Below are 7,631 nucleotides of genomic sequence, written 5' to 3'. Positions count from 1 at the left end.
GATCAACAATAACCCGATTACCCGTTCCCGTTATCCTCACTTTACGTCCCTAAACACCTATCATAAGGGACCTAGCCTAAGGATCATCATCGGGACGGACACTACTGCTAAGGGGATTCCTCAGCAATAAATGTCCTAAAGGCAACCATGTGGGGGATGGAGTACACCGGTGAACATATCGTTCACAAACACCTATAGGTTGCGAGCCTGCTAGTGTTCCACTGGACTGTCTAGAAGAGTCCGTGGTCGTCATCCATACTCCGCTAGATGACAAAATCAACAACATCAACATCGAGGCCTCTCATCATTTTATCACACATCACCTATTACATCTACCCATGTTTTACCCCAACATTTTCGTAGATATAAAATACATATACAGTTTAAGTCATTGAAAACATGTATAACAACGTTCATCTAGCATAGATAGCAAGTATTCAGATAATATGCACACATAGCACGTAATTTATATAAAATACTTCATATCTATGTGTAAGTTGAAAGTAACTATGCACTCACTTGTTAAGTTGATGATTCCAAAATCGGGCAGCGCTTGCTTCTAACGATTCTATTTTCCTTCGACGAAACCTAGCATTATTATCGCTAAATTTTAGTCTAATACTTACCGTGACCAACTATTAGTCTTAGTATTATTATTATTATATAAGCGTTAAACAATATTTTCCAACCACTATGTACAGACAGGGGCCAGAGATAAAACACCGGAGGGCAGGACCATTTTGGCATATAGCACTTCTGAAATCCAACAACCCTATGCGGCCCTTTAAACCAGATTCCCCGTACCGCGAGTAGTTAAAAAAAATATTATAACGACACTTATATAAGTTATAATAATAGCTCAAATATTTATTATAAGTTCATAATAACAATACTAATTTTAAATATAAGCTATATTAAAATAAGGTAAGCATAACTTACTTACAAGGGGGTTTTAGCTAGGAGTCGGGCTCTGCAGGGGTAGAACTTCGTCGCTGAATCTTTCTAAGAAAGATTCGTGCAGCGCTTCAGCGCTCACCTTACTATACTAAGCTACAGAAAGAGAAGTCGAATCACGAGGGACCGAAATGCTCGGGGGATAAGGAGAGAAAGACTCTTGAATCAAGAGAATGGTGCAAGAAATATGAGAGCCCAAGGCTCTTATTTATACTAATTGAATTTTCAAAAACTACCCTCCATAATTACTTAATGACCTTTTAGTTATATAAACAACTAAACACCCCTCTATAATACTATTATAAATGGATTTAATGATATTTGTACTAAACTAATGTCGAAAGAACTCAACATTAGTCTTATAATGACCGCATCGTCGATACCTTTCTAATGATATATACATATGTATATATATATGTGTACGTATACATGATTTATACTTTATTTTAATACGTAAATATGCTATTATAATTTGTAATTCGTTCATACGAACTCCGTTTTTGACGTTCTTTATATCCACGCGTAGGTGAAGACGTACTCTACAACTTTCGTTTAGACTCCGTCGGCTAATTTTGACTTTATTTTTAAAGTTATATTTTTAACAAGCCGGGACAGGATTGGTCTGTTTAAAATCTCATAACTTCTTCATACGAAGTCAGATTTGGGCGTTCTTTTTATCGATGTTCTTAGTTTAACATATTCTACGACTTTCGTTTAGATCACTAAGGCTAAATCTCGCTCTATCGTAAATTCACTATTCACGCTTCCCGGTATCGTGCCGGTTCTGTCGTGAAACTTCGACAGGTCATAACTTCTTCGTTATAACTCGGATTTCGGCGTTCCTTATATGCACGGAAACCTTGAGACATATTCTACAACTTTATGTAGAGATATCGGGATTATCTCACACTTTAATTTTGACGCTCATTTTTATTCTTTATTAATTATACATTTATAATTAAATAATAAACACATATAATTCACATAATACTCAAATATTTCATCTTTATTACTTCAAAAAGAGTTACAAGAGTTGACCTAGACTATTACATTGACAAAAATGCTTAGCCCTGAAACCCGGGCGTTACAATTCTCTCCCCATTAGGATGATTCCGTCCCGGAATCATGCATCAGCAAACAGATGTGGATAGCGACTCATCATGTCATCCTCTGTTTCCCAAGTGAGATTCGGCCCATTCGAATGTTTCCATCGGACTAGCACCAAGTCGACCATCTTGCATCGTAACTTCTTAGTCTTACAGTCAATAATTGCCTCAGGCTCTTCGATCAACCTTTTATTTTCATCCATCCTTAACTCTGAGATTGGAATTATGTCGGGAACATCTCCCGTGAATTTCCTCAAATAACACACATGGAAGGTGTTATGAATACCATTGAGTTCTTCGGGCAATTCCAGCTTGTAAGCTTGGTTCCCTATCTTCTGAAGAACTTTGAACGGTCCAATAAACCTTGGACTCAACTTTCCTCGTTTCCCAAATCGTATAAGTCCCTTCCACGGTGAGACTTTAAGCAAAACGGAATCCCCAACTTCGAAAGTTATCGGTCGTCTTTTCTTGTCAGCCTAGCTCTTCTGACGATCCTGGGCTGCTAACATCCTTTCCCTAATCACCTTCAACTTCTCAGCAGTCTCATGGACTATCTCGGGGCCCATAAACTGCTTCTCTCCGGCTTCAAGCCAACAAGACGGCGTACGAAACTTCTGCCCATACAAGGCTTGATAAGGATCCATCTTGATGCTCGAGTGAAAACTATTGTTGTAGGAAAATTCTACCAGAGGTAAGTGCTCGTCCCAATTCCCTTGGAATTCGAGGGTACATGCTCTCAGCATATCTTCCAGCGTCTGAATCGTTCTTTCGCTCTGACCATCAGTTTGCGGATGATAAGCAGTACTCAAACACAACTTTGTACCTAACTCCTCTTGTAGACTCCTCCAAAACCTTGACGTGAAACGACTATCACGATCTGATACAATCGTAAGAGGGACACCGTGAAGTCTTACAATTTCCTTCACTTAAGCATTTGCGAGCTTATCCATAGACCACTTCTCGTTGGCTGCTATGAAGTGTGCACTCTTGGTGAAACGATCCACGACTACCCAAATCATGCCGTGACCGTTCTTCGTCCTGGGCAGTTTAGTCACAAAATCCATGGTGATGTCTTCCCATTTACCCATGGGTACAGGTAAAGGTTCCATACTCCCATACGGTTTCTGATGTTGTGCCTTAACCCTCGCACATGTTACGCACTCGGCCACATACTTCGCAACATCGAGCTTCATCGTCGGCCACCAGTAATAGGGTTTTAGGTCCCTATACATTTTAGTGCTACCGGGATGAATCGAGTACATGGTCTTGTGTACTTCTTCCATCAGAAGATCTCTTATTCCTCCCGTCTTAGGTACCCAAATTCGATCTTGGAATACCTTCAGTCCTCGACTGTTTGTACCAAACACTAACGTTCTTCCCAAACGTTCTTCCTTTCGGTCATTTTTCTCTAAAGCTTCTTCTTGAGCTTTCCTGATACTTTCCACAATCGTCGAGACGAATTCAATTCTTAACGCTCTTGGCCTTTTCCTTTCCAGATTGACTTTCCGACTGAGAGCATCAACAACAATATTTGCTTTACCTGGGTGGTAAAGTATCTCACAGTCGTAGTCCTTGAGAAGTTCTAGCCAGCGTCGTTGCCTCATGTTCAACTCCTTCTGATTAAAGAGATACTGGAGACTCTTATGATCAGTGAAGAGCTTGCACTTCGTGCCATAGAGGTAATGCCTCCATATCTTTAAGGCAAAAACTACCGCTGCCAACTCCAGATCATGAGTGGGGTAGTTCTTTTCGTGCTCTTTCAATTGTCGAGATGCGTATGCTATCACCTTTTCTCTTTGGGTCAGAACACAACCCAACCCGACTCCAGAAGCGTCACTATAAACCGCGAAATCTTCGACTCCATCGGGTAAAGAAAGTATCGGTGCTTCACATAACTTCTTCTTTAGCTTCTCGAATGCCTCATCGTGTTTCTCACTCCACGTATACGTAGCTCCTTTATGAGTCAAAGCTGTTAATGGAGCAGCTATCGAAGAAAAGCCTTGGATAAATCGTCGATAATATCCGGCTAATCCTAGAAAGCTTCGAATCTCCGTGGGACTCTTTGGACGTTCCCACTTCATTACAGCCTCGATCTTTGCGGGGTCAACCATTATTCCCTCTTGGTTAACAACATGACCCAAGAATTAGACTTCCCGTATCCAAAAGTCGCATTTGGAGAACTTTGCAAAAAGCTTCTCCTTCTTCAACACTTCTAATACTTCCCGTAGATGCTTGCCATGCTCCTCTTGGCTTTTCGAGTAGATGAGAATGTCGTCGATGAACACTATCACGGATTTATCGAGGAATGGTTTACAAACCCTATTCATCAAATCCATGAATGTTGCGGGAGCATTGGTTAGCCCGAATGACATAACCAAGAACTCGTAGTGTCCATATCTCGTTCTGAATGCAGTCTTCTCAATATCCTGCTTTCTCACCTTTAGCTGATGATATCCTGACCTAAGATCGATCTTTGAGAAGTAGCTCGAACCTTGCAGCTGATCGAATAGGTCATCAATCCTCGGCAATGGATACTTGTTCTTTACCGTTGCCTTATTCAGCTCTCGGTAGTCTATACACATTCTCATACTTCCGTCCTTCTTCTTCACGAATAACATCGGAGCTCCCCAGGGTGATGAACTAGGTCGAATAAAACCGTTGTCCAATAGCTCCTGAAGTTGCGTCATGAGCTCCTTCATCTCCGTCGGTGCTAATCGGTAAGGTGCCTTTGCTATCGGTGTTGTTCCTGGTAACAAGTCTATACAAAACTCTACTTGCCTATCAGGTGGTAATCCAGGAAGATCTTCGGGAAAGATTTCCGGATAATCACACACAACCGGTATATTCTGCACCTCTTTCTTCTCCTTCTTGGCATCGATTACGAATGCCAAGTATGATGCACATCCTTTGGACAAACATTTCCTGGCTTTCATCAGGGAGATGATTCCAGAATTCACTCTGCGTTTGTCCCCATACACCATAAATGATTCTTTTCCGGGTGGGTTTACCTTTACTATCTTCTTTCGGCATTGAATCTCAGCATCGTTGGCGCTAAGCCAATCCATACCCAAAACGATGTCGAAACCGTTTAACTCTATGGGTAATAGCTCTTCGTGGAATTCGTTTCCGTTTAGGTCAATGACGATGTTCCTAATACGATTACTAACAGGTACGAATTTGCCACTGGCAACTTCTACAATCAGGGCATTATCTAGTTTTTCTACAGGCAATGCTAATTTCCCACCAAATTTATGTGACACAAAGGAGTAGTTGGCTCCGGAATCAAATAGTATATTTGTAGGCAAACCATTTACAAGAAAGGTACCTGAAGCGACTTCTGCTGCCTCCTTTGCAGCCTCGAGCGTCATCTGGAAGGCTCTCACCTTCGGCTTCGGTGGTATGTTGGATCTTCCTGTCTCCTTCTTCTTCGGGTAGTCCTTCAAAATGTGCCCTTCTTCATTGCACCCATAACAGGCTTTCTGGTTGAGGGTGCATTCATTGGCGTAGTGCCCAGGCTTTCCGCACTTGTAACAAGTGACCCCTCCATCACACTTCCCAGAGTGCTTCTTCTTGCACTTGTCACACCACTTCGCTTCTGATCCTCCTCCCCTCGAACCAGACTTCGAGAATCTACTCTTCTTGTTGGACTTCGAGGATCCATTGAAATTCCGTTTCTCACCAACCTCAGCCCTCTCCAGACCTCTTTCCTTTTGTTGGGTCTCCACGTTCTTAGCTACTCGAACAGCTGATTTCAGAGTGGTTGCCATCTTGACTGTTGGGCCAAAGTCAGCCGGCAGTCCGTTTGCGAATTTCTCAATTTTGGAAAGTTCGGTTGGCACTAGGTATGGAAACAACTTCATCTTTTCGGTAAATGCAACAGCATAGTCATCGATGCTCATTCTCCCCTTCTTCAAATTTTGGAACTCATTGTTCAGATCAATCAGGTCTATCTCTGAACAGTACTGCGCCTTCAGTTGTTCCAAGAACTCATCCCATGACATTTTCAGAGCTTCTCCCCGTGGCATTGTATCTGCCAATAGCTTCCACCAGCTCAAGATTCTAGTTTTCAATTGTCTCACAGCGAAGACAGTCTTCTGCTTCTCGCTGCAGTCGCAACTCTCAAACACCATCTCCATCTCGGAGATCCAGTCCATAATCTCAACAGGCTTTGGGCTTCCTGAGAGACTTGGTGGTTTCGCACCCAAGAAATTTTTATACATCCGCCCATCCTTGTTGTTTCTCCCTTCTGGGCCATCCTTTTGCTCACCTTGAGTCCCTACTTGACTCACTTGGCGACTATAGTTCCCTTCCTCAGATGGCTTAGGAACTAGCTCCGTCGGTTCAACATGTATGGTAGGTTCGTCCCTATTTTCGTGGAGCATCCGTCTCATTTCTTCCCTTTGTTCAGCTAGCATAGCCTGAATCATGGCTTGAACTCCAGCCATGGTGACTGGCTCAGGTGCAACTTCTTCAACAACAGGTATTTGTTGAACCACTGGGGGTTGGTTCCTACCTCCATTTGCGTTCACGTTTCCGCTACGGGTCCTTGCCATCTTGATCTATACACCGAATAAGGTGAATTTAGATCTTTATTTAGGATAGACGTTTTAAATCGTCCTTATCACTCCGAAACGTTTACATGCTAGTTCTAATATCGTAGTCGTACGTTTAGAATCCTAAACACATAAGGTTTCCAGATCCGGTCGGCAACAGACCATAGATCCGAACAATTAACAGCATATTATGCACAAAGCATTTAGCACATAAAAGCATTTTAGGCACAATTCCTAAAATAAGCTAGTGCTCACACCTCACAATCATCGCTTAGCATTCTAAGTTTAAGTCTAGAAATCCTACAAATTCCTAGTTCGCTTAAATTAATGCTCTGATACCAACTGTGACATCCCCAAAATCACGGCCAGAAAAGACCGGTTTGTTTATGCTTTGTTTAAAAATCAGAGTTACATTTTAAATGAAAGTGTTGCGGAATTTGTCCCAAAACAAAAATATGATAAAGATTTATCAAAAGCATTTCCATAGAAATGTATTTCATTAAAAGACTCGGGATGTCATGTTCGTACAGATCAAAAGCATAAACAGTACAATATAAGCCTTACTACATTATTTCATATCTACAGGCCTATATCCGTAATCCCTCGTCCAAAACATCACACCTATGCTCATGCGCCACTACCTGTAATACATAAAACTGAGTGGGTCAGGCTTGGGAGCCTGGTGAGCACATAGGGTTTTCAACCCACAATAAATAAGTTTATTAATTTCATCGATCAACAATAACCCGATTACCCGTTCCCGTTATCCTCACTTTACGTCCCTAAACACCTATCATAAGGGACCTAGCCTAAGAATCATCATCGGGACGGACACTACTGCTAAGGGGATTCCTCAGCAATAAATGTCCTAAAGGCAACCATGTGGGGGATGGAGTACACCGGTGAACATATCGTTCACAAACACCTATAGGTTGCGAGCCTGCTAGTGTTCCACTGGACTGTCTAGAAGAGTCCGTGGTCGTCATCCATACTCCGCTAGATGACAAAATCAACAACA

This window comes from Lactuca serriola, chromosome 1, assembly GCF_051521515.1.
Source record: "Lactuca serriola cultivar US96UC23 chromosome 1, Lser_US96UC23_V15, whole genome shotgun sequence".
In the NCBI taxonomy this organism is placed as follows: Eukaryota; Viridiplantae; Streptophyta; class Magnoliopsida; order Asterales; family Asteraceae; genus Lactuca; species Lactuca serriola.
Note: the sequence above shows the minus strand (reverse complement) of the source record.